This window comes from Oryctolagus cuniculus, chromosome 1 (genome assembly GCF_964237555.1).
Source record: "Oryctolagus cuniculus chromosome 1, mOryCun1.1, whole genome shotgun sequence".
Taxonomy (NCBI): Eukaryota; Metazoa; Chordata; class Mammalia; order Lagomorpha; family Leporidae; genus Oryctolagus; species Oryctolagus cuniculus.
Window position 1 is genome coordinate 146,803,779 of NC_091432.1, and position 27,596 is coordinate 146,831,374.

A 27,596-nucleotide genomic window follows, 5' to 3' on the forward strand; every position below is an offset into this window, starting at 1 on the left:
AAGCACAAGTAAGTACTTTTCTACGGAATGTGATGACCTTGAAACAATCACACATACTTCATAAACGTACACACCATAGAAGATGTTTAATTTGAATGATTATGTGTATGTTTTTCAAATGTATCTTGTCTGTCTCTGAGTTCCTTCAAATGTTTGGTGTGTAGCTATAACTTTTAAATTGCTAACCAATGATGTCTAAAAAGACCCAATTGGGCTCTTCCAGGCTAGTTGAGCTCAGTCTATACCACAATAAAGTCAGTCAAATGCGGTGCAATGCAAAGTACAATGAAAGATATGGGGAAATGAGCAGAGTAGATTGAAGAACCAGCTCTTGAAACGATGCAGGCAAGCACTGAATTGTTTACGCCTTTCCTGGTCTGTCTCAAAAATGGGTGAAACCAAAAACAAAATGTGGCAGGCATTGTGGTTAAGCTGCTGCTTGGGACACCTGCGTCCCATATTGGATCACTTGAATCCAGTCCCAGCTACTCTGGGTTTAGATCCAGCTCCCTACTAATGTACACCCTTGGGGGCAGCAGATAATGGCCCACATATTTGGGCCCCTGCCACCCACATGGGAGACCTGGATGGAGTTCTTGGTTCCTGGCTTCTGCCTGGCCCAGCCCTGGCTATTCCAGGCATTTGGCGAGAGAACAAGCCCGTGGAGGGTGGTTGATTCTCCTTCTCTTTGTGTCATTCTGCTTTTCAAATACATAAATCTTTTTGGGGAAAAGAGATTGATCTCTTCTGAAAAGACACACACACACACACACACACACCCCAAACCACAGCAGGATCACCCAATGGGAGGCATGGAAGGGGTTGGCATTGGAGAAGCCGCTGGCAGGTAGGGTCAGGAAGACCAAGTGGAAGAACGTCTCCTGTGTCAGAATATTCATTTTTCAGGCTGAATGGGGTTGGCCCTGGGAGTTCGAGTCCTGTCTCCCGCAGATTTGGGAACTGGAAGGCTGTGACCGAAGACGGTGGCTCCTTTGCCGTTGGCGAGCTCATTTGGAGGTGAACGGCAGCAGCCAAGCCTTTGCGGCTCCGATCTCGGAGGCTGATGTGCAGAGTCACGTGGACGCCCCGAACAGTGCCTGGAGGTCGTGGCCAGAGCAATCCCCGGTTCCCAGAGATGTGAGCCTGCGTAGCTCCGCGGCCTGCTGAGCGCGGCGGGTGGGACGAGGGCGCGGCGGGTTGGGACTACCTGCGTGGTGCTGAGACCGCCGCGCCAAGGGCAAACTGCGTCTTCCGACGCTAAACGCGGCGCGCACCAAAGCATCCCCGGGATTTGGGAGCGGCATCGCCGAGCGCAGCAAAGGAAGCGGGGCTTTGGTGGTGAGGGGAGGGCGGAGGCTTCTCTCGGCAAGTGGAGGAGGCCCTGGCGGGGAGAGGTCTCGCCAGGATTCGCCCGGTTCTTTTTTCATGGCTGCATCCGGCCGGCTGCAAGCTGCAGAGCGGAGCAGCAACGCCTCCCCTTGGCCGCACGGACGCTCGAAACCTTTCCTGGCCGGCAGCCCCGGCGTTTTGTCGCTGCCCTTGCTCTGGCTCCTGGACTCCCTTGCTGCAGCCAGCATCCCGGCTGGAGCCCTGCGACGGTCCCTTACCCCGGCGGGCTACGCAGCCTTCTAGGCTGCCCCCGGAGCCACAGCCACCCTTCAGGCTTGGGGAGGAAAGGGAGAAGTTCGATCACTGTGAGTAACCTCCGCACTAGTTGGGGTGGTGGTGGTGGTGGGGGGGCAGAGGTTTTCCTCACCCCTGCGTGTGCGTGTGCGTAGATTTGCTGGGAGTCTCCGAGGCCGCGCCGGAGGCTGCCCAGCCTCTCTGCGCCGAGTGACCGGCCTTCCGCAGCGCTCACCTGGGAGGGAGGGGGGGTCCCGCCAGGCCTGGACTCTTAGACCTCAACTTCACCCGCCGCCGCAGAAAGGTGAGGTCCCTTTCCTGCGCAGCGTCTCCCTAACACATCCACGTGCATTTCTGTCTGCCAGGTTCTCCCCCTTCCAGGGGTGAGTAGCTTTTGAGAACTTGACCTGTACTTCGCAAAGACAGGAGCTGTCGACGGGGCGGGATAGGGGTGCTTCTGATGGCGGCTCGGACGGAGTTGACTCTCGGTTTTACCTTCTGGGGATCTCCTTTATGAGGTGCTCTGTGCTGGGTTTCCTGGGTCCTTCTGCACGAAGGCTGTAGCGGTTTGCAGAAGGTGCCTGTATGGCAGGAGAAGTCTGCAGCCACTTGTCCTCCAGACGGGAGTGCGCCTCCCTTTGCAGTGGCAACCTCGGTTTTGAAGTGACAGCAGCCCAGGGCGGCAGTGGCACTTGTTCCCATCAGTGACTGGGAGCGTGACTGCGGAGGGAGAGGAAATTGGACTTCCCTCGTCCAAGGACCCCTGCAGGTGCCTGGGGCTCCCGGGGCGCTTGCTTGGAGAGGCATGCTCACACGCAGGATCTCCATTTCCAGTTTCAGTGCACAAATACAGGACCTCTTGGAGAAATGTCAAAATCAGTATGGTGTCAGCAGTCTGCAAAGTTGGAATGCAGAAGCTGGTCCCTTCTTAAGGTCACAAATTACCTGCCGTGAAATCATGTTTTGTGGGGTCTGCGCTGTGACGCAGCGGGTTAAAGCCCCAGCCTGCAATGCCAGCATCCCATAGGGGTGCCGGTTCAAGTCCCTGCTGCTCCACTATCGATCTGTCCTGGGAAAGCAGTAGGAGATGGCCCAGGTCCTTAGGCCCCTGCACCCGCGAGGGAGACTCAGAAGAAACTCCTGGCTCCTGGATTCGGATCAGCTCAGCTCTGGCTGTTGCAGCGGATGGAAGACTTCTCTCTCTCTCTCTGCCTCTCCTCTCTCTGTGTAACTATGACTTTCAAATAAATAAAATAATTCTTAAAAAAAAAGAGAAATGTATGTTTGTTCCTTAATATTTCACAGACTATTTCTGGCAGTTTATTATTATTTTTAATGGTGAAGTAGGAACATATAGGGAAACAAACAAGTCATAGTAAGTTTCCCAAGCAATGACTTGCTGAGTTACTTCCTGTTTCCTTTTATTGGTGACCATTTGGTGCAGGAGATACAGACTCATCCACCAGGTGGGGCAGTGGAAAACTCCTTATGATGCTAATAATCCATTTTGATGACAATGATGTGAGAAATATATGTATGGAGCTCACTTTAGGAGAGAGGAACTCTGTGTCTTCCTCCCAAATTAAAACAAAACAAAACAAAAATGGATATACTTGTTTCTTATAATTTTCTCCTACTGTAGTTGAAGAAAAAAGTTAATAAAACTTTTTAGTGATTCTCAATTTCCTGCTTCCCAAGAATTTCCAGATATGTAGAACTGGTATGGCCTGAGCACATTCATCGTACCTCCAGACACCATTCCTCCCCCAGTGGCTGGAGTCACTGTGAAAATGGCCTCATGGGAGTTTCCACAAGGGTGTGCGCCAAACCTTCCCCGGGGTGGGGCCAGTTGAGATTCATCGTGGCACAGCAGGTTAAGCTGCTACTTGCGATGCTGGCATGCCATATCAGAGTGCCGGAAGGAGCCCCGGTTAACGCTTCTGGGGAGACGGCTGATGATGACCCAGTTATGTTGGTCCCTGCTCCCCATGTGGGAAACCAGGATGGAGTTCCCAGCTGCGAGCTTTGGCTTGGCCTAGCCATGGCTGTTGCAAGCATTTACAGAGTGAACCTGCAGATGGAACACTCTTGATATCTCTCTCTTTCTCTCCACCCCCAACCCCTCCGCCCCACCCCAACCCCCCGCCCCACCCCCGGCCCCATTGCTCTACCTTTCAGACAAACAAATCTTAAAAAGAAAGAAGCACTCAATGCCAGGTTCCATTTTTAGGGGAACTTAATTACAGGATGTTACAGCCACATAGAAAGGGATGTTCTACCCAGGTGCGTACATAGTCAGGAGGTGAAGATATGGTGTTAATATGAGGACCTGGGGAATTTTGGCTCAGGCCAAGACCATGTTCTTTCAGCAATTTGGGCCACAACCTAAAGATCTTTATCAGTGCCTGGGAATGATCAAGTCCCTAGGCGGGACCCTCGTCTTTTTGGTGAGGACACAGAATGTGGCAGGAACTGGGGAACCCTACACATAACAAAGGCTGGAAAAGTACATCTTCAAAAGCCATCTTTCTGTTTCTGTACATACATCAATGATTATGGTAAGAATAATAACACTAGAGATACTCTGTCTTGCTATATAAATTATAAAACTTTGTAGTCATGCATCTGACAAAATATTTGGAGGGGTCTTCAAAAACTTCGTGGAAAACTTGCTTTATATTTAAATTTTATTTTTCCTATGAAGTTTTGAAGTGCCCTAATGGATTTAAAGTTAACAGAGAAAACTGGGCTGCCCATTTTACAGTCAGGGTAGCAAGGCTTAAGCATTTCCATGCTTTGCTGCATGGTTTCAGGAAAGTGTTGCTTTTTTTTTTTTAAGATTTATTTATTTATTTGAAAGTCAGAGTTACACACACAGAGAGAAGGAGAGGCAGAGAGAGAGAGAGAGAGGTCTTCCATCTGCTGGTTCACTCCCCAGATGGCCACATTGGCCCCAGCTGTGCTGATCCGAAGCCAGTAGCCAGGAGTTTCTTCTGGGTCTCCCATGTGGGTGCAGGGGCCCAAGGACTTGAGCCATCCTCTACTGCTTTCCCAGGCCATAGCAGGAAGTTGGATCAGAAGTGGAGCAGCCAGGACTTGAACCGGCACCCACATGGGATGCTGGCATTGAAGGCAGTAGCTTTACCTATTACGCCACAGCACCGGCCCCAAGTGTTGCTTCTTGGGTCTCATCTCATTTCCTCTTGTTCCTTCCATTGTATTATGCTGTTTATTGTACTGTGGTTTAGAACTGAGCTTAACTAGTATGGAAGAGGCTGATTATTAGGTCTTTCAAAATATCATTTGTTAGCAATTTACAAGCTACAGCTAGCTGCCAAATAGGGAACTTAGAGAAGATGCCTTTGAAAAATGTACATATAATCATTCAAATTAACATGCTGCACAACGAGTGCACATTTATAAAGTACATGTGATTTCTAAGTCATCAGATAATGTCTGTGGAAAAGTCTTTGTGCATCCCAAAACTTTACTGCCTTATACTCACAGATGAGAGTACTCCAGAAAGTTGGTGGAAAATGCATATTATGAAAAAAATACATGGATTTCAAATTTTCAGTGCCAAAATATACTTTTTTTTGGACAGGCAGAGTTAGACAGTGAGAGAGAGAGACACAGAGAAAGGTCTTCCTTCCGTTTGTTCACCCCCCAAATGGCCGCTACAGCCAGCGTGCTGCAGCCAGTGCACTGCGCCGATCCAAAGCCAGGAGCCGGGTGCTTCCTCCTGGTCTCCTATGCGGGTGCTGGGCCCAAGCACTTGGGCCATCCTCCACTGCACTCCCGGGCCACAGCAGAGAGCTGGACAGGAAGAGGAGCAACCGGGACAGAATCCGGCGCCCCGACCAGGACTAGAACCTGGGGTGCTGGCGCAGCAGGTAGAGGATTAGCCTAGTGAGCTGCGGCGCCGGCAATATACTTATTTTTAAATGCCATTTTCCACAAAGTTTTTGAAGTCCCCTTGTACTGGAATGCTTAGCATTATAAAATAGTATGAAGAGACTGAAAAGTTTGTGGAAAATGGAATTAAAAGAAAAAGGTGAGGTGAGTAAAGCACTCTTGTCAGGCACCAAGGATTAGGGCAAGTGATATTTATTTAAAAGAGTTATTTGTTTATTTGAAAGCCTGGGTGGGGGGAGAGGGGGAGGGAGGGAGGGAGAGGGAGAGGGAGAGAGAGAGAGAGAGAGAGAGAATCTTCCATCCACTGGTTCACTCCCCAAATGGGTGCTCATTCAGGGCTGAGCCAGGCTGAAGCCAGGCGCCTGTAACTCCACCTGGTCTCCCACATGGGCGGCAGAGACCCAAGTATTTGGGCCATCTTTGGCTACCTTCTCAAGCGTATTAGCATGGAGCTGGATGGGAAGTGAAACACCCAGGACCCAAACCAGCACACAAATGGATGCAGGTGTTGAAGGCAGAGGCTTAACCCATTGTGCCATATGCTAGGGGCAAGTAATATTTAAATATAATATTTAAAAAATTGTGGTAAAATATACATGATATTAAGTACATTGACTTTGCTGTGTAACCAACACCACCATCCATCTGCAGACTTTTTTCTTTTTCTCAAGCTAAAACTCTACACATTAAACAGTGGTGATGACCCATTCTCTTACCCCAGCCGCCGGTAGCCACCATTCCCTGTCTCTATGAATTTTACCCTTCTAGGAAACTCACGTAAGTGGAATAGTACAATATTTGTCATTTTGTGGCTGTCTTTCTTCACTTAGCACATCTTTGTGAAAGTTGTCAGCACAAAAAATGGAGTCACCTGTGTCAACCCTAAATAACTGAGCCTGGGGGAGGGGCAGCGATGCAAGTTCTCAGCTGTAATTGCCTAACGGCAATGATTACAGAAAACTGTTAATAGGCTGGCTGGCACTGTAGCATAGCAGGTAAGGCTGCTGCCTGCAATCCTGGCTCGAGTCCCAGCGGATGGAAGATCTGTCTCTCCCTCTGTCTCTATGACTCTGACTTTCAAATAATAACAAAAAAGACTCTCAGAGCACATTACATGAGGCCACCACAATCTTATTTATTAGCAAGAACATCTATAAGGACATCTACCCAGCAACTATCTGTTCAACCTCAGACTGATATTACCCTGGTTGTTAATCACTGCATTAGAAGATTATTGTTTCTTTTTTGGATTTATTTATGCATATACTTGGCTTTATTTATGCTTTCTATTTACTTTGATTATTCTATACTTCACTTTTTAAAAAAGATTATTTTATTTGAAAGTCAGAGTTACATAGAGAAGGAGAGGCAGAGAAAGAGAGAGAGAGAGAGAGAGAGAGAGAGAGAGAGGTCTTCTATCCGCTGGTTTACTCCCCAGATGGCCAGAATGGCTGGAGCTGTGCCGATCTGAAGCCAGGAACCAGGAGCTTTTTCTGGGTCTCCCATGTAGGTGCAGGGGCCATCTTCTACTGCTTTCCCAGGTCATAGCAGAGAGCTGGATACGTGGAGCAGCTGGGACTTGAACCAGCGCCCATATGGGATGCCGGCACTGCAGGCGGCAGTTTTACCTGCTACACCACAGTGCCAGCCCCAAGATTATTGTTTCAAAATGCCTGATGCAATTCTCCTCTTTCTCTGTCTTTCTTTAAAAAAAAAAACACAAGATTTATTTATTTATTTGAGAGGCAGAGTTAGACAGAGAGAGGGAGGAAGAGAGATAAAGGTCTTCCACCTGATGGTTCACACCCCAAAATAGTCACATTGGCTGGATCTGAACGGATCCAAAGCCAGAAGCCAGGAGCCAGAAGCTTCTGGGTCTCCCAGGTGTGTGCAGGGACCCAAGCACTTGGGCTATCTTCCACTGCTTTCTCAGGCCATCAGCAGGGAGTTGGATTGGAAATGGAGCAGCTAGGACTCCAACCAGCGCCTGTGTGGGATGCCAGCGCCTCAGGCTTAACTTACTATGCCACAGCGCTGGCCCCATTTCTCTGCCTTTAAAAACTTCTGCTTGCCTCCGTGGCTCTGATTACACCCACAGGTTACCATGGCATGCACATTCCCATTGCAATGCTCTCCTATTCCCACTGCAGGGCTCTGGTGTTGCCGAGTGAATATCATGATTTTCTAGAGAGTGTGGTACAAGCTTTTAATTTTGATGTTGTAAAACAATAATTTAGAAAAGAATCTCCAACAAAGGAACTTTTATTTGGGCAGAAAGACTAGGATTTTAATTTTGGACACACATGCACAGACTGGGTGACCTGTGGTATGTCAGAGAACAAACAAAAGGTTGCTGGTGTTTTTAGGACAGATAAATCTCCGCAAGTTGTTTGCAGGAGCTGGGCAGCTCTAACTGGCCAGCGACAGCAGGTATTATGTAAAGCTTAAGGTCATGGTTGGCAATTCTGTCAACAGCTGTAACAAAAAAATATTGTCTTAGGGACAGGTGTTCAGCCTAGCAGTTCAGATGAGGATTAAGACGCTGGTTGAGATGCCTGTGACCCATATGTGAGTACCTGGGTTTCACGTGCAGCTCCGACTCCTGCCTCCAGCTTCCAGCAAATGTAGACTCCATGAAGCAACAGTGATAGTTCAAGTGCTTGGGTCCCTGCCACCCAACTGGAAGACTTTTTTTTGGCCATAAACTGAGCTTGTACTGTATTATAAAATGGTTTGAATATTGGACACACAAAGATGAATATGTGCTAGCTTCCAATCTATTGGTAGTTCATATTTAGGAAGCGCATTAGAAGTGTTGAGTATGAGTATACAATATACATTGGCCAAAAAGCTGAATCAAACCTTAAAAATATTTTGACAGTCTAATTGGTAAAAATGATATTTGCTGTCTTTTAATATTAATTTATTTTGTTAGGGTTAGTTTGGTTATCGGCTATCTTTATTTGAATGTTTGCTTTCATCTACTTGAAAGGCAGGAAAAGAGAGAGGAGAGAGAGAGAGAGAGAGAGAGAGAGAGAGAGAGAAAGTGAATGAATCTTCTAGCCACTGGTTCACGCCCCCAAATGGCTGCAGCAGCCAGGGTTGGGCCTGGCTGAGGCCACGAGGCCAGAACTCCATCTGGTTTTCCCAAGTGTGTGGGCAGAGATTCGACTACTTGATCCATCAGCTGCTGCCCTCTAGGATCCACATTAGCAGGAAGTTGCAGCCTGGAGCCAAAGCCAGGACTTGAACCCAGGCACTTTGATGTGGGATGCAGCTGTCCCAAGTGGCATTTCAACCGTGTCCAAACTCCCACCTCGGAAGTTACACTTTCAGAAAATAAAGGAACACAACCTAAAATCTGGCTCGATTAAACATCTCAGGATTCTAAGGCAAATTTTTCTGGAATATATTCCAGAAAAATATATTCCTGACATCGGGGAAGATCTATTAACAACACTGAGAAATATGGGTCTGTTATTGCATGGGTTGACAGTGTCAGTGCTTTCTGATGGTCGATACAGCATTCCAGAGTATTAGCCAGGAGGAAAACATTTAAGAGGTCACTGCAAGAAGTTTGGCAAGAAGTATTTTGCTAATAAGGGTGCTTGACATGTGCAATATTTTCTTCCTTTTGATTAAACGTTTGTCTTTAAACTGTGATTACACGCGGGATCTTCCTTTGTGTACAGCAGTGTCGAGTGCTCATTATTCAGGACACCAGCGGTCCTTTTGTAGGAGACTGAACCAGTGTGACAGTAAACCCACTCCTACGTTATGTGTATTCTTGCTACTTTCCGTGTGGTCTCTTTCCCAGCATCGACCGGTTAGCACGTAGCAGGATTATCGCTCGTTTCTGCCACCAGATGGCGCAGTGAGCTCTTGGTCGGCCCGCCAGAGGGTAGGGGCCGGCCCGCTAGCCAGTTACATAAGCAGACATTCACCACAGCCTGTGAAAGAAATAACAGGTCATAGAGAGTGAATATGTATATTCTGAAAATGGAATCCAACTAAAGAAAAAGCGCTGAGCACAGAAACTCAAAGTTTAATTTTATTCCTTACAGGTGGCTCAAAGACCAGAGTTGACTACACGGCATTTGACTTTCAGTCTTTGTTAAAGTTGTGTCGGAACTGCAGCTGTATGATATGAGAGTACTTGTTTTTGCTTTGTACCGGAGATACTGCCTTGTTTTTGAAGCAAAGCTAAGGGTACTTTTTTGGTTGTTGTTGTTGGTCCTATTTAAAACTCTCTGGGAAAAATTTTTTTTTTAATTTGCTAAACATCTGTTGTTTTCCAGGCTAAGTCTCCAATTATGAAAGCTCTTGGTAGGGCCAATTTCCCCCACTCTGGGGAATCCCACAGGAGTCCCAAAAGAGTTACGGAGCACCACTAACCCAAAAAGAAAGAGAAAAAGCAAAACCAAAATGGAGTTACTTAAGCTAAGGCCACTAAGTATCAGGAACTGCCCAGACCATCTGTCGGAACAGACACAGGTGGTGAGGCCTGATAAGCACTGGGGGACGTTACATCATAAGAAAAAGCCAACCTGCTGGCTACTACGGTACTTCACCCTCACTACTGCACCATGATTGGCCATACCCAAAAGACCCCCAACACACCATTGGTCACACCCAAACACCAATATCTGGTTGGTGACACCCAAAAAGATGAGTCTGTGATTGGTGACACCACAGAGCACACTCACCGCCCACCTACCCCAGAGGAGGGATAAAAAGGCAAGCCTCACAACCGTTCTTCATCCCCTCGGGGATCACGGCTCAGTGCAAGTGAAACTGCCCGAGTCTTCGCTGACCAAAGCTCTGCTCGCCAGTCCGCTGGAGCCATCTTGGAACTTCGAGCCTACTGCCCAGAGTGCCAGTCATCCCAGTCCATGACTCCTGCCTGTAAGTGACTGTTCTGAGATCTGTGTCTCCGAGTGGTAGGGAGACTTTGGACTCTGGGCTTTGACTTTTTTGTTGACTGTGATACGAACCTTGAGAACGCAGCATTCATATTACACCCTTAGTCATGAGTGTTTAGATTGAATATGCTTTTATGCTTTGTGTGTGTTATTCTTACTACTATTGTTGGATATTTTTAGAGATTGTCTTACTCCTAGATGTGTGTTATGATCTGTGGACTAATGATATATTGAATGGTATTGACCTTTAAATGTGTGTGCTGAATATACATATTGAGTGATATTAAACAATAAATTATATTGAAAAGACTATTGGCCGGCGCTGCAGCTCACTAGGCTAATCCTCCGCCTGCGGCGCCGGCACCCCGGGTTCTAGTCCTATTGGGGCACTGGATTCTGTCCCGGTTGCTCTTCTTCCAGTCCAGCTCTCTGCTGTGGCCCGGGAAGGCAGTGGAGGATGGCCCAGGTCCTTGGGCCCTGCACCCACATGGGAGACCAGGAGGAAGCACTTGGCTCCTGGCTTCGGATCAGCACAGCATGCCGGCCGCAGCGCGCCGGCCGTAGCGGCTACTTGGCGGGGGTGAACCAATGGAAGGAAGACCTTTCTCTCTGTCTCTCTCTCTCTCTAACTGCCTGTCAAAAAAAAAAAAAAAAAAAAAGACTATCAAGGTTCTGTGATTCTTCCCTGTGCTCCAGCACGTTGCATCAGCCTTGTTGGGCTGTGTGACAAGTGGTGCTTGTGACAGCCACCTTCCTTCAATTTGTTTTACCTCACAGGGGGAGGTGAGAGTCCTCATCCGGTCTCACTATCCACCAATTTGTGGAGGGAGTGTAAGGAGAGTGCATTATTCTTCATGTTTTCTGTTTGATCAATTGGAGGACTAAGGCTATGAAGCCACAGGCTGTCTCCCAGGCACTTTATATCATCATATTTTATCATATTAGCAGTCTCAAGATACATTTACAGGGATGAAAATGAGTACTTGGAGATTTAAAATAATTCCTTTAATGTTCCTGCTAATACTTGTCACAGTTTGAATTCAGAAAAAAACCAGGCATTTCTGGCTACAAAGTCTAAGATCTTTGCAAGTCCAACCTATCTGACACTTAAAAATATCATATTTAGAAGTTTCTGGGTCATTCTTAGTTGAAATTTCTGTCTTTTTTCTTTCTTTCCATCAAAAGATTTATTTGAAAGGCAGGGGAGGGAAAGGGAGGAGAGGCAGAGAGAGAAAGAAAGAGACAGAGAGACACGCACACACAAGGAGAGATCATCCATCTACTGGTTTACTCCCCACATGGCTGTAAAGCCAAGACTGGGCTACACTGAAGCCAGGAGCCAGGAACTCCATTCTGGTCTCCCACATGGGTGGCAGAGGCCCCAGTACAGCTGGGGCAATCATTTGCTGTATTCCAAGGTGCATTAGCAGGAAGCTGAATCAGCAGCCAAGCAGCCAGGACTCGAACCAGCAGTTCAATATGGAATGCTGGTATCACAGGCGGTGGCTTAACTCACTGTGGCACAGTGCCGGCCTCTTGTACTTTTTTAAACAACTCTCAGTATTGCATTCTTTATTAGGACAGGTTTTGGCAAACCTTCTGTAAAGGGCCGGATAGTTAATTACTTGGGCTCTGCTGGCTCTTGGGTCTGTGTTGCAACTACTCAGTTTTGCTGTTGTAATGAAAAAGCAGGCAGAGACAACCAGTGTGGTTATGTTCAGTAAAACTTCTTAGTATGCAAACTCCTGCCATAGAAGAAGCTGAAACTTATTTTTTTCTTGTTATTTATACCTTTTTAAAATATGTGCACAGAATGCTTTAGTTAATTGGAATCACTTTATTAGTGATGCTGTATTCTATTTTGTGATTCTGACCTGATTGTTTATATAGTTATTGTCAGGAATTAGAGCTACAATTGTTTTTAAAGATTTATTTTTATTTATTTGAAAGGCAGAGTTAGAGAGGCAGAGGCAGAGGCAAAGAGAGAGAGGTCTTCCATCTACTGGTTCACTCCCCAGATGGCTGCAATGGCCAGAGCTGTGCTGGTCCTAAGCCAGGAGGCAGAAGCTTCTTCCAGGTTTCCCGTGCAGGTGCAGGGGCCCAAGAACTTTGGACATTTTCTACTGCTTTCCTAGGCCATAGCAGAGAGATAGATCAGAAGTGGAGCAGCAAGGTCTCGAACTGGCGCCCATAGGGGATGCGGCAGCTTTACCCACTACGCCACAGCACCGGCCCCAGAGCTGCTACTTTTTAAAAACAGATTTATTTTATTTGAGAGCTTGTTTGGAGGTTCTAGCAGGGGAGTGAAGCTACTCATATACCCTTGACCGAAGACCGGTCCTCCTCTAGTGGGGAAGGTCGTCCTCTTCGACCGAGCGTGCAGCTTTGGGAGGGATGCACATGGAGCAGTGAGGGAGGAAGGGGACACCCGCCTGGCCAGCCAGATCAGCCGAATCAACCCTGGCGATCCATGGGGTGACAGATGTCGCAGCCAGATCACCCTCACATCCTATTTTATTTATTTGAAAGATAGAGTGATACAGCAAGAAGGAGCGGCAGAGAGAAAGATCTTCCATCTGCAGGTTCACTCCCAAATAGCCTCAATGGCTGTGACAGGGCAGGCTGAAGCCAGGAGCTAGGGACCTCCCTCTTTGCCTCCCATGGGAGTGGTAGTGACCCACTGCTTTCTCAGGTTCATTAGCAGGGAACTGGATCACAAGTGGAACAGCATGGACTTGACCAGCATTGAGCGGCAACTTGAAGAATGTTGCTCTTACTATTATTTCCTAAAATCACTCTAAAGAAGTCTTTTAACCTCAGAGTTAATAGAACAATGTGCTTGATTTGTTTTTGTTTTTAGAAATGATGAGATATTTGAGATCATTTAAACCGAACTCCTTTTGTCCAAAAGAAATGATCAGTTTATTAGAAGCATAAGTATCAGAAACATTGTGTGTCTTGTAGGTATTAACATTCTGCCAATTTGAATATATAAAGATGATTAAAGACAGGTCTTAGCTATACAAGTATGTATTTGAGGTGAGAAACATGCAGGCAAAATCATGTTGTCCATAGTTTTGTGGAAGAAAATGTAGCCAGCAATACCATACAAGTAGTAAACACGATTCAAGGTGGAAGGGCTCTTTCAGTAGTGGTAGTACCAGAGATTCAACAAAGGAAGTGTGAGTAGGATCCAGAAACTGTGGAATTATTCCAGTTAGAGGTAGAAAATGAGGAGGCTGAAGTTCCAAGATTACTTTAGGAAACAATTGAGATCTGGTTGGATTGTTCACAGTCAGGCAAGGAGAAGGGGGTCTTGGTGTAGATAAGATGAAACATGAATCTAGTTGTATCGTACATCTTCAGTGCTGAGGGGCTTGGGCTGACTCCCCTTATGGAATGAGCGTTAATGAGCATCTTATAATGGTCTTGATATCTAAAACTATTTAATTCAATTAAATTAGCATTTTTTGCTTTTTAAAAAATACAAGTCAAACATGCACACACAGTCAAATGGCACCTCCCAATCTACCTTCCACATGGCATTCATGTCAGCTGCTTCCCTGCTACTTAATACCTCTCTGTTCACAAAACAAAAGCGCTTCATGCTGAATGTCTTATTTATTCATTTTAAGCATCCCATCTCTTTTTTTTTTGACAGGCAGAGTGGACAGTGAGAGAGAGAGAGACAGAGAGAAAGGTCTTCCTTTGCTGTTGGTTCACCCTCCAATGGCCACTGCAGCCGGTGCGCTGCGGCCGGTGTACCGCGCTGATCTGATGGCAGGAGCCAGGTGCTTTTCCTGGTCTCCCATGGGGTGCAGGGCCCAAGCACTTGGGCCATCCTCCACTGCACTCTTGGGCCACAGCAGAGAGCTGGCCTGGAAGAGGGGCAACCAGGACAGAATCCGGCGCCCCGACTGGGACTAGAACCTGGTGTGCTGGCGCCGCAAGGCGGAGGATTAGCCTAGTGAGCCGTGGCGCCGGCCTAACATCCCATCACTTTTACAATGGTGGGTAAGGATTTCACTGTTCCCCACTGCTTCCTGCCTTTAAACAATTAAAAATAATTTGAGAGAGAAGGAGAGAGGAAGGGTGAGAAAAGGAGGGAGAGGGAGAGATGGAGAGAGGAAGAGAGAGAGAAGAAAAAACTTCCACCTTCCTACCTTCTGGCTCACTCCCCAAATGTCTGCTATCCATAGGCTGGACCAAAGCTAAGGCTAGTAGCTACGTGGGAACCCAACCCAGGTCTCCCATAACGGCTGGCAGGAACTCAATTCCTTGAGCTATTCATGGCTGCCCCCCCCCCACCCCGGGTGTCGCTCCCCCTCTTCGTGGAGGAACGACACTAAGCCCTGCCTAGGCTTCATATCCGAGTCATGGCACCATTATGTCGCTCCCCCTCTTCGCGGAGGAACGACACAGGACCCTGCGCTGTTCTTTCGTCTGCTCGGCCCTCCCCGGGTTTGCTGCTGGTTCTTCCCGGGTTGGCTACTATCCCTTCCACCTCCGTGGAAGGGCAGTTCCCCCTGGCCACATTCCCCACTTCCGCAGGGGAGCGGCACACCGCCGGCCGGCTCTTCTCGGGGGCTGCACAGGTGTTCCCCTTAGGTGTTCCCCTTAGATGTTCCTGGTGCATGCCGTCTCTCTCCTCCTTTATAGTCCTCCTCCGCCAATCCCAACTCAGCTGCCCACACGCCGAGTACGCTGCTCTCCTCCAATCAGGAGCAAGTCCTACAGTTTATTGGCTGAACTGGAGGCACCTGTGTAGAAGCTGTTTACTTCTCTCCCAACGCCACATTGTGGGAGAGCAGATGCATAGAACAAGTCTTAATTCGAGTAACCTAGTCTAGTCCGGATTGCTCCCCACAGATCCCCCTTTCTTTTTATTTTTTAGCGTTGATACGCGCCTGTCTTCGGTGTCCCGCGGCACACACTCTGCTCTACTTGCTAGAGTTGCCACAGGCTCTTACAAGTCCTATCAGGCAAACCGAATCCGGGTCCTCTCTTCGCCATGTTGTGAGGAGGTTTTTAGGCGCTGATGCGTGCCTGTATTCGGTGCCCTGCAGCGCATGCTCTGCTCTGCTAGAACTGCCTGCAGGTGCTTACAAAACCTATCAGGCAAACCGAATCCAAGCCTTCTCATTGCCGTATTGTGGGGGAGACTTATTAGTGTTGGTTTGTGCCTATCTTCGGTGACCTGCAGCTCATGCTTTGGTCGAGCTGCTTGCTGGTGCTTACCGCCTTAAATCAGGCAGACTGAATCCAAGCCTCCTAATTGTTGCATTGTGGGGAAGCCTTACTGATGTTAATTCGTGCCTGTCTTTGGTGACCTGCGGCGCATAAGCTGCTAGCCGCCCAGGTGCTCATCGCCTCACTTAATCAGGCAGACCGAATCCAAGCTCTCACATTGCAGTGTTGTAGGGAGGCCTTTCTATTTCTCTATTTCTCTATCTCCGGGCATTCCCATTTTACTTCTGTCTGCCAACATTCCCATTTCTCTCATTTTACTTCTAAACTTTTGTTTCTCTTATCCCCGCAGCTTCCCGCTGCCCGCCCCGAGGCTGCTTCTCGGCGGCTTCCCGGCTGAGCCGCTTCAGCCCGCGCCTCTCTCATCTGCGCAGCTTCCTGGCTTTGCGCGGCTTGGCTTCGCGCGCTCCGCGGTCTCCACGCCCTTCGCGTCTGCACCACGGCCTCGCGCCAGCCCCGTTCCCTATCTATTCACGCCCCGTGCTCTCTCTGCACGCGGCAGCTTCCGCGAGTAACACAGCGTAGCTTACGTGTCCGCCACTAGCATTCAATCTAAGTTCCCCGGGCTAGCCTGGCGAATTCAACCCAGCATACGTCTCCGCCCCATGGTTTGGCTTCCCGTCCTTTGCTCCCCGGGCTAATCAGACGGATCCCAACCAGGCTCACGTTTCAGCTTCTGGTTTCAACTTTTCGCCCCCTATTCCTGGGCTAACTTGAGAATCCCAAAGTGGCTTCCGTTTCCGCCTTGGCCTGCCCCCCGCGGCTTCAATTTCCCTAACACTTTTCTCTACCCGGTATGTTTCCCCAAACTTTCCTCCAACGATATTCCTCCCTCATTTCTCCTGGCCTCTCCCCACAGTCCGCGTCCGAGTCTGTTTGTTCTAGCGTTCACTTTCGCTTTCGCCCTTAGAGATTTCTCCCAGCTTCCCCCCGTAGTCCGTATCTGAGTCTATGCCTAGGCTTTCAATAGCTTCTTCCGGCACCCTTTTCGTCCGGCTTTTCCCTAGGCTGTTTGCTAGTCTCTCTCTCCGGTATTTTCCCAGTTCTTCCTGTTTCTTCCCTCTTAAGTTTGCTATCCGACCTAGGTTTCCTAATCCGAGTCATTTCTTCCCTCCTAAGTTTCCTATCCGCCCTAGGTTTCCTATCCGAGTCACGGCACCATTATGTTGCTCCCCGTCTTCGTGGAGGAGCAACACTAAGCCCTGCCTAGGCTTCATATCCGAGTCACGGCACCATTATGTCGCTCCCCCTCTTCGTGGGGGAACGACACAGGACCCTGCCTAGGCTTCATATCCGAGTCACGGCACCATTATGTCGCTCCCCCTCTTCGTGGAGGAACGACACTAAGCCCTGCCTAGGCTTCATATCCGAGTCATGGCACCATTATGTCGCTCCCCCTCTTCGCGGAGGAACGACACAGGACCCTGCGCTGTTCTTTCGTCTGCTCGGCCCTCCCCGGGTTTGCTGCTGGTTCTTCCCGGGTTGGCTACTATCCCTTCCACCTCCGTGGAAGGGCAGTTCCCCCTGGCCACATTCCCCACTTCCGCAGGGGAGCGGCACACCGCCGGCCGGCTCTTCTCGGGGGCTGCACAGGTGTTCCCCTTAGGTGTTCCCCTTAGATGTTCCTGGTGCATGCCGTCTCTCTCCTCCTTTATAGTCCTCCTCCGCCAATCCCAACTCGGCTGCCCACACGCCGAGTACGCTGCTCTCCTCCAATCAGGAGCAAGTCCTACAGTTTATTGGCTGAACTGGAGGCACCTGTGTAGAAGCTGTTTACTTCTCTCCCAACGCCACATTGTGGGAGAGCAGATGCATAGAACAAGTCTTAATTCGAGTAACCTAGTCTAGTCCGGATTGCTCCCCACACCCGGGTTTGTATTAACAGGCAGCTGGAGATAGGAGCTAGAATTGGGACTCAAACCCAGGTTGTCCCATGTAGGATGCAGGTGTTCTTTTTTCAAGAGATCTGTTTATTTTGAAAGTCAGAGTTACTGGTTCACTACCCATATGGCAGCTGGAGCTCAGCCAGGCCGAAGCTAGGAGCTTCATCTGGGTCTCCCAGGTGCCCAAACACTTGTCTTGTGCCACTTTTTCCAGGCCATTAGCAGGGAGCTGGACTGGAAGTGGAGCAGCTGGGATATGAACTGGTGCCTATATGGGTTGCCAGGGCTGCGGTTGGTGGCTTTACCCACTATAGCACAAGTCTGGCTCCTGGGATGCTCGTGTCTTAACTGGCATCTGAACTGCTAGGCTAAATGTTTTTTCCCCCTTGTACAGTCATTCACTCCATTTGACTGTTGTGTCAGAATTTCTTGTATGTAATTTTTCAAGTTGTTTGGGACTTACGCTCTAAGAATTCTTCCTGGTTGAAGTAAAAAGTGATGAATTAATGCTGACGCCATTACTTTAGTAGATGTTGAATTACTGTGTTTAAGGCAGGGGAGACTGTGACGGAGCCATTTGCTGAAGATGCTGATACTTCCTTACCTATAATATATATCTACTTCTTAAGGGATTAAAAAATAACACTGGAGTTAAGATTAGAACAATAGGTCTAGTCTACTTCCTGTAAGTGGGTGATTTTTAAAATAAAGGTATATATATATTTTTAATGGCAGATGTCCTAAATAGCACTCTGGCCTCAGAATCAGCCCTAAAGGCATTCCAATCTGGCTGAAAAGCCCATGAGAGTATTTCAGGCATGGAAAGCCAAGACACTCTGGCAAAAGATCTCTGCGAGTGAGATCCCAGTGGAAAGAACAGGTCTTCAAAGAAGGAGGTACCTTTCTCTGAAGGGAGGAGAGAACCTCCACTTTGACTATGACCTTGTCTAAACAAGATAAGAATCGGAGAACTCAGAGGGCTTCCATAGCCTTGGAAACTCATGACCGGAGCATAGGGAGACTACTGATGCCATAGACAGGAGTGTCAATTGGTAAAGTCAACAACAGGAGTCACTGTGCACTTACTCCTCATGTAGGATCTCTGTCCTTAATGTGCTGTGCATTGAGATTTAATGCTATAACGAGTACTCAAATAATATATTTCACTTTGTGTTTTCATGGGGGTGCAAACTGTTGAAATCTTTACTTAATGCACACTAAACTGATCCTCTGTAAAAAAAAAAAAAAAAAAAGAAAGAAAGAAATTATCAACTCCCAACTTGACTCTCACTGGGATTAAACATGACAATAGGTCTGATCTGATTTCATCATCATTTAAAAAAAATCATCTATTATTTCTCACTTTATGTTTCTGTGTGAGAGCAAACCGTTGAAATCCTTACTTAATGTATACTAAGCTGATCTTCTGTATATTAAGATAATCGAAAATGAATCTTGATGTGAATGGAGGGGGAGAGGGAGTGGGAGGGGGGAGGGTGGTGGGTGGGAGGGACGGTATGTGGGGGAAGCCATTGTAATCCATAAATCGTACTTTGGAAATTTATATTCATTAAATAAAAGTTTTAAAAAAAAGTCTGAATGATTTAAAGCATTTTTGTTGTTTTACTTGTGGGATTTGTTACCACATTTGAATTTTATGTTGGAATCTGAACTTTTTAAGGCTTTTAAAAAAGAGATTTATTTTATTTATTTGAAATACAGAGTTACACAGAGAGGTAGAGACAGAGAGAGAGGTCTTCCATCCAATGGTTCACTCCCCAGATGGTCGCAACGGCTGGAGCTGCGCCGATCTGAAGCCAGGAGCCAGGAGCTTCTTCCGGGTCTCCCACGCAGGTGCAGGGGGCCATCTTCTACTGCTTTTCCAGGCCATAGCTGAGAGCTGGATAGGAAGAAGAGCAGCGGGGACTAGAACCGGCAGCCATATGGGATGCCGGCGCCCCAGGCTGGGGCTTTAACCTGCTGTGACACAGTGCTGGCCCCAAGGCTTTTTCTTTTTTAAATATTTATTTATTTATTTGAAAGGCAGAGTGAGAGGCAGAGGCAGTAGTAAAACAACTATTTACATAGCATTTATATTGCATTGTAAGTAATCGAGAGATGATTTAAAGTACATAGAAAGATGTACACAGGTTATAGGTAAACACTATAATCTTTTATATAAGGCATGTGGATTTTTTCAGGTGAAAGTCTTGGTGCCCATCAGAGACTCAGAGTTGACCACTTGAGACTGACTACAGCACCATGTGGACCTTGCTGCCTTGGTACCGACATGGGCACCTTGTCAGTGCATTGGCTCCTTTGGTGCCCCACTCAGCAGGTGTCTCCCTGGGGTCCTAGATCTCCCACTTCTTGGTTGAAGAGCCTGTGCTTATTCACCTAGTTGTCTATAATCCAAGTATGAATTATATGACCCTCTACTGATAGGCAACAGATAAGGGAATTCCAAATTTAAGATAAGGTTATTCCTCAGTTAAAAGAGAATTGAGGAGCTTCTTCCAGGTTTGTAAGCAAGAGTGATTAATGATATCATGTTTTGTGGGAATGAGTATGGGAATATAATATACTTCCTTAATCAATGATCAAGTCTGTTAGCTACTACCAGGTCAGTTTTGAGTGAGGTATTCTTCAATTGCCTCTATCTTGTTAGGAGCTAGATAACGAGTGTATCACTTGTGAGGGGTAACACCTTGATATTTGAGGGAAAGAGAATCAAGAAGATTCAGTGAGTAAACCTCAGGTGAAATAGTTAAATTCTAGTAGGTAAAGCCGCTGCCTGTGGCACTGGCATCCCATAAGGGTGCCAGTTTGAATCCTGGCCAGCTCCCTGCTAATGTGCCTGGAAAACCAGAAGATGGCTCAAGTTCTTGGGCCCCTGCACCCATGTGGGAAACCTGGAAGAAGCTCCTGGCTTCTGGCTTCAGCCTGGCCCAGTGGATGGAAGATTCCCTCTCTCTCTCTCCCCCTCTCTCTCTCTGCCTATCCCTCTCTGTGTGTAACCCTGCCTTTCAAATAAATAAGCAAATCTTAAAAATTATTTAAACACCAATACTTGAAAATATGAATTTATGTTTGTATGTATTTGTCTGGAATAGTAAGTCAGCATTAATGTCAATAATTGGCTTCCCTTAATTGGCTTTGATTAATCAACCAGAGTTTAATGCTTTGGTGACTGGGAAAAGTAACAGACTTTAAAAGGGAAGTTTCTATGAGGGGCTTTGACCCCAAAGATAAGAGGCATTGTTCCTTCTGACCCCAAATTCTGTGCCATCAGTTGATGGACAGTCTTGTGGAAATTTCAGAATGCCAGCAGGCAGGATATATAATGGCCTCGGAAGGACCCACTCAGAAAAGGACACATCTGATTCCTAGGTCAGAGGAGCGACTCATGAATCAGCTGTGAGGGTAGGAGTAAAGGATTGGTCCTCCACTGCCCTGAGCCTCCCTATACTTTGTTAGGGGTATGAGACCAATCAGAGATATCCCTGGGAAGCGTTGGCCCCTCTGTGATAACAGGGGAAATTATTCCCCTAAGTAGCACACATTGGAGCTGACACATTTTACCTTTTTGCCTTGGTTAAAAGAGACATGAAGAATGCTGGCTCAATTCCCCTTTGTGGCCCTTAGGCTGCCTTCTATACAACTGGAATATGTTTAGCTATGGGCCTATGATGTAAAAGAGAATGATTTTCCTTTGTAATATGGCCTGGTCTCAGTTTTCATTTTTTTTTTTTATCTTTTATTTAATGAATATAAATTTCCAAAGTACGACTCATGGGTTACAATGGCTTCCCCCCCCATACCGTCCCTCCCACCAACAACCCTCCCCTTTCCCACTCCCTCTCCCCTTCCATTCACATCAAGATTCATTTTCGATTATCTTAATATACAGAAGATCAGCTTAGTATACCTTAAGTAAGTATTTCAACAGTTTGCTCCCACACAGAAACATAAAGTGAAAAATAATAGATGATTTTTTTAAAATGATGATGAAATCAGATCAGACCTATTGTCATGTTTAATCCCAGTGAGAGTCAAGTTGGGAATTGAAAATTTCTTTCTTTTTTTTTTTTTTTTTTTTTTTTTTTTTTTTTTTTACAGAAGATCAGTTTAGTGTACATTAAGTAAAGATTTCAGTCGTTTGCACCCCCATAGAAACACAAAGTGAAATATACTGTTTGAGTACTCGTTATAGCATTAAGCCTCAGTGTACAGCACGTTAAGGACCGAGATCCTACATGAGGAGTAAGTGCACAGTGACTCCTGTTGTTGACTTTACCAATTGACACTTCAGTTTTCATTTAAGTCTGAGGACTTCTGGCCAGAAAATGGATTATTGAATTATCACACCATTTTGTAATTGGATTTGCTCCTTAAATGTGAGGAAAATTGGGATTAAATTCCTTTTTTTTTTTTTTTGACAGGCAGAGTTAGACAGAGAGAGAGAGAGAGAGAGGGAAAGAGAGAGAGAGAAAGGTCTTTCTTTTCCATTGGTTCACCCCCCAAAAGGCCACCACGGCCGGCGTTGTGCCAATCCGAAGCCAGGAGCCAGGTGCTTCTCCTGGTCTCCCATGGGGTGCAGGGCCCAAGCACTTGGGCCATCCTCCACTGCCTTCCCGGGCCACAGCAGAGAGCTGGACTGGAAGAGGAGCGACTGGGACAGAATCTGGTGCCCCAACCGGGACTAGAACCTGGGGTGCTGGCGCCACAGGCGGAGGATTAGCCTAGTGAGCCATGGCACCAGCCGAAATTCCTTATTGTTCACCCTTTATGTCTTTGTATCAGAATAAGTATTTATAAAAGAAATGTGAAACTAAAATTATGGTGTAGACTGAGTCAAGATTAAGCCAGTAGATAAGAAAAAACCCTGTCCTACCGTACTCACACTCCAAGAAACAGATGATGGGACCCCTTCTGGGTTCCCACTGCCCCTCCTCTCCCTGCTACTTTTCAAGAACACCCACCCTCCCATGATAATAGTTCCCCAAGTTGGTAGGATGACGGCATTGCTTCCCTGGAGAAATATGACGATCCACCAAGAATGGTTCTTTCTTCCATACCCAAAAGCGTGCCCAATTTGACTTGGGGCAAACCTGGTCCTGGACAAGGCAATGTCCTTTAAGAAAAAGTCAAAGCAGGAACAGATGAAACTCGGTGCTCTGCACTTACGTATGCTTATTTTCCTTTTTATGTGATTGGGAAAAAATATACCCACATATCAGGGCTGACCATGGAAAATGGAAATCTGTTTACTTCCATTGTTGTATTTAGGCAGATGTACAAACCCTCATGAAATCTTATTAACCCTCGAGGAAGGATGCCTAGTCTTTGAACAGGTCTGTCTGGAGGCAGAATGCCAACTTCTAGGTCACCCTGATCCTAACTGAAATGCAAACAGTGCTGGTGATCAAACAAGGTATTAAAAATGGATAATGGTAGAATTGCAGAAGGAAGTCCTCAAACTTTGCAATTTAAATAAAGTACAGGAGGTTCAATGGGGAGAAGGAAAATACTTTAGCATTTCTAGAAAGAATTTTTGAAGCTTACAGACAATATACTGATTTCAACTCTGAGGTTTCAGAAAACCTATAACTGTAAATATGATGTTCATCAGCCGCCATACCCTAGATATCTGGAGAAGAGGGACACAGAATGCCCATGTCCTTGCTGGTTGAGATTAATTTTAAGGTTTTTAACAGCAGAAAAACACAAATCAATCTCAAGAAACTCAGAAGTGATTAAACGTGACACCAGGCACAGGTTGACCACTGACCTCAAGAAAACTTTGACTTCTTCTCGACCAACAAAGAAGACAGCTCATGTAAGCCAATGATCCTCTTTGGGCTGCAATCAATGTGCTAACTGCAGACAGGAAGGACATGGAAAAATATGCCAAAAAGAAAATGCCAAAAGGAAAATAAAAAGAGAGAGCAGGAGGCTAGTGATCAGATTCCACAACGGACAGCAACCAGGAATTATGTGGATCAGGGACCCCCTCAAACCTGGATGGTCCCATTAATGTTTTCCTCAATGAGCCATGGCTGACTATACACATGGGCAATAAGATGCTGGACTTTCTCATGGATAATAGAGCCACTTATCTATTATAAACACTTGACTTGCTTCACTCTCTTCTAAAGGCGTGATAGTGGGGCTTCATGAAAAACTATATAACGACATTTTCCAAAAATCTCTGGGATGAAAAACCAACTTAAAATATAGCTTCTTATACATGCCTGAGTGCTCAATATTCCTGGGACATGAATAATTGACTAAACCAAATGCCCAGATATCATTTTCTACCAACATGATAAATGAATGTTAAAGTTCCCTCAGAGTAGGGCTGTGCCATGTAGGCTACCCTACTGGAATCAGGACCTAATCTGTCAACAGAAATACCTCAGGGTATTCTACCACAAATAAACCTGGATTTTTGGGCAGCTGGAAAACCTCGCATGTCTAAAACATTGGTTTTATTCACTATATAACTTAAGGAGGAGAGTTGCATTTCCGAAATTAAACAGTATCATCTAAATAGACAGGCTTTGGAAGGAGTCAAGAATAATAGATATCTTCCAGAAAAATGGTCTCATTCGAGACTTCTTAAAATATTCATTTCAGACTTTTTACAATTTGCCTGCACAAAACTAGGAACCAGTGAGTACTGGTTTGTATAGGGTCTCAAGGCCATTAATCAAGTAGTTGAAGACATTCATCCAGTGGTACCTAATCCTTATATGTTACTCACTACATTCTCTGGTGACTTTTGCTTGTTCACTGTGTCAGATTTAAAGGAAGACTTTTATTTTATGCCTCTGAGTCCAGAGACTCAAGACAAGCCCAGGAACCCAGATGAAGCAGCAGTATTGTTGGGCTACTACCACAATGTTTTAAAAATGACCCAACTGGTGGTGGGCATTATGGTGCGACAGGGTAAGACACTCTGTGGGACATCTATATCCCATAATATGGTTCAAATCCTGGCTCTCCTGCTTCTGATCCAGTTTCCTGTTACTGAATCCTGGAAGGCAGTGGATGATGGCTCAACTGCCTGGGTCTCTGCTCTCCACCTGAGACACCTGGATGGAGTACTGGGCTCCTTGCTTTGGCCATGGCCCGGTCTAGACCCAGCCATTGTGGTCATTTGAGAAATCAACCAGCAGATAGAAGATCTTTCTCCCTCTCCCTCTGCTACTCTGCCTTTCAAATAAATAAACGAATGTTTTTTTTTTTTTTCAGAAAAGAAGGTAGCAATACCTCTTCTTTTCTTGGAATTCCCAAAGATGGCTGTTTTTTTCCACATACTGATCCTCAACTTTAGACTAATAGCAAACCCCCTATATGAAGCTTTGAAGGAAGAGGTATGAGAGCTCTTGGAATGGACTAGGGAATGTGAAAGAGATTTCAAACCATGAGAGAAAATTTAATAACTATCCAAGTCTGGAGACTTCATGATCTGAGAAAAACATTTGAATTGTTTGTGTAAGAGAGGTGGAGGGTGAATTTGAGAGTCCTTCTATAGAGGTTGGGGGCCACACATTGACCAGCAGCATATTTTTCTGATCAACTAGATAATGTAATTCAAAAGTAGCCCGTGTGCCTGTGGGTAGTTGCTGCTATGTACGATTTGCTACTAGAAGCAGAAAAATTTTATCCTGGTGATGTAGGCAGGCATATAGGATAAAATTGATTAGGTTTGTCAGCTGAAAGACCACACCTTCACTATGCCCCTGTGTGACCTCACACCCTGACCACACCTGTGTTCCCCTGGCCAATCAGGTTAATTAACCACTCCCCTCTGAAAGTGGATTAAAAGCCTGGGACACGGTGTGGCCAGCCCCTTTTCCTTCTCTTTGGCCTTTTGCCATTGAGGGTGCTTGCTGCCCACGCCTCCAGGGCGCGTGGCCTTCGGGCCACCCACTTCATGCTTCCTGGCCTACATGCTCCTCCACATGGCTGGCTCCTGGTACTTGGTATGAATCCACATTTATCTCACTTTTAAATAGGGCCCTCACTCTCCTATGCATTTCTTTCACTAAATAAAAGGCTTAAAGCGTTTCATGCTGCCTTGTTCATTTATGCTGGTATTCAGAATTCTTCTCTGAATATTAGGCAAAAACCCACACAGGCTTATGAATATTGGGAAGTTATTAATAAGCACACGGTGATATTGTATGGTACCCCATATTCCGATATCACTGGGACACCTACTACCATTTATGCTCTCAACTGTGTATTGCCTGTTCTTGAATAAGAAGGATATGGGTTTACATCTTGGAGACTACACAAATATCAGACTATTCTACCAGACAATCCTAGTGTTAGGTAGGAAGTCAGAAACGAGCTTGTGTGTGTGTGACAAAGGCTTAAGGAGTTGACATCTAGGTCCAGCCTCAGCATCTCAAAGTCATCCTGATAACCTTCCAGGTGCAGCCCAGTATCTGCACTTCAACCCCCCTGCCCCTTCTACCCAATAACCATCTTTCCTCTAAGGCTCCTCTTAGGCAGGGCAACACCAGCCAGGCTTCCCCCTGTCTGATAACTTCAGGGGGAAAACTCAGAAAGGATTTTTTCATATTTACATGCAAAAAGTCCTTTGTTCCAGGAGGAGAAGAGGCGGAAAGACAAGACCCATCCCCATAAAACCCCTGGCCTCAACTGGACTGTGTGCTCAGCCCTCTGCCTCTCTGCCGAGCCGCCCCCTGGCCTGCCCAGGTGTTCTCTCCACTCAACCATGTAACCTTGCTCTCCCCCAGTCTGAGCGACTGGGCACTGTCTCTCAGGGCCTGTCTGGAGAGGAGCCCATCCGTTCTTACGGATGTCTCTACCCTAATAAACTTTGCTATGTTGCTTTCTACTACTGTCTCACACCTGAATTCTTTCTTGCGCGAAGACAAGAACCCTAGTAACTCTCCGGTAACACTAGTGTACAAGTAAAGGCTGTGTCTACCTTAAATCCTGCCACCTTGCTCCAAAACTCCATTGAGGAGTTCACTTACGATTGAATATATTTGTAATTGAAGAAGTATGTTCTAGTCAGCCTGACTTGATTACCCTGGCCTTAGAATACCTAGACTTAGAAATATTTACACATGGGAGCAGGTTTCATGAATCAAGGGCAAAGGAAGACCAGGTAGTTGGTGGCAACGCAACAACAGATCCTAGAGACTAACAAAGCCCTGCTGCTTGGAGCCTCTGCCCAGAAGTCAGAAATTATCACCGCTATTAGTGCTGTATTTAGAACAAGGAGCAAGAATCAGTATCTGTACTGATTCTAATCACATTTTCTGTGGTTTATGTTCATGGAACTACTTGGAAAGAAAGGGCTTTCTTACTGTAGGAAACAAAGAAATAAAATATGCAGGAAAAATACTAGTCTTTTTCAAGGTGATCTTGCTGCCCGAGGATGTGGTAATTATGCACTGCTCTGGACATCAATGGACTGATAGTTATGTTTCCAAGGGAAACAAAATCAGATCATATAGAAAAAATCATAGAGAAAAGGGAAGCTCAAATTGGAAACTCAAAATCTTCCTCTTGGTCCACACTCTTGACTGTAACTGACTTCAAGTTCAAATATTCTGCAATGACGTAGAGCAGGAGAGTGGGGCTTTTATTAGGGTCTTGCTTAGCCTCAGAATGGTCACTAAGTGATTAATGAGGGAGTTTGGCTTTATAAGGAAGGAACCATCCCTGCACACTTGATTGAAGATGTGATCACTCATCTCCATCAAACTACACATTTTGGAAGGGATGCTACTACCATCTGATAGATGCATGGTTTATGATAGGCCCTCACTGACCATGAACTCTTAAATGGTAGTTCAGAAGTGACCCCCCCCCAAAAAAAAATTCCAAAGACAGATCCTCCACCTTTCATAAAAGAGTTCAAACCAGAGGAATTGGAGCAAGACAAGACTGAAAGTTTGATTTCACTCTGATACCTTGGGCAGCGGGTAATTTTCACTATCTGTTGGTTTTTGTGGAC

General features: G+C 46.3%; 1 long non-coding RNA gene across 2 annotated transcripts; it reads left to right on the forward strand.

Moving 5' to 3' along the window:
* Nucleotides 1–955: 955 nt before the first annotated feature.
* Nucleotides 956–10,770, forward strand: LOC138844030 (uncharacterized). 2 transcript variants are annotated; one of them, XR_011379368.1, is made up of 2 exons: nucleotides 956–1,694; nucleotides 1,989–2,894. It is a non-coding gene; the product is annotated as an uncharacterized lncRNA (long non-coding RNA). The 2 variants fall into 2 exon arrangements; XR_011379367.1 differs by lacking the exon at nucleotides 1,989–2,894 and adding an exon at nucleotides 9,603–10,770 and having other exon boundaries at nucleotides 1,093–1,694.
* The last annotated feature ends 16,826 nt before the right edge of the window (nucleotides 10,771–27,596 follow it).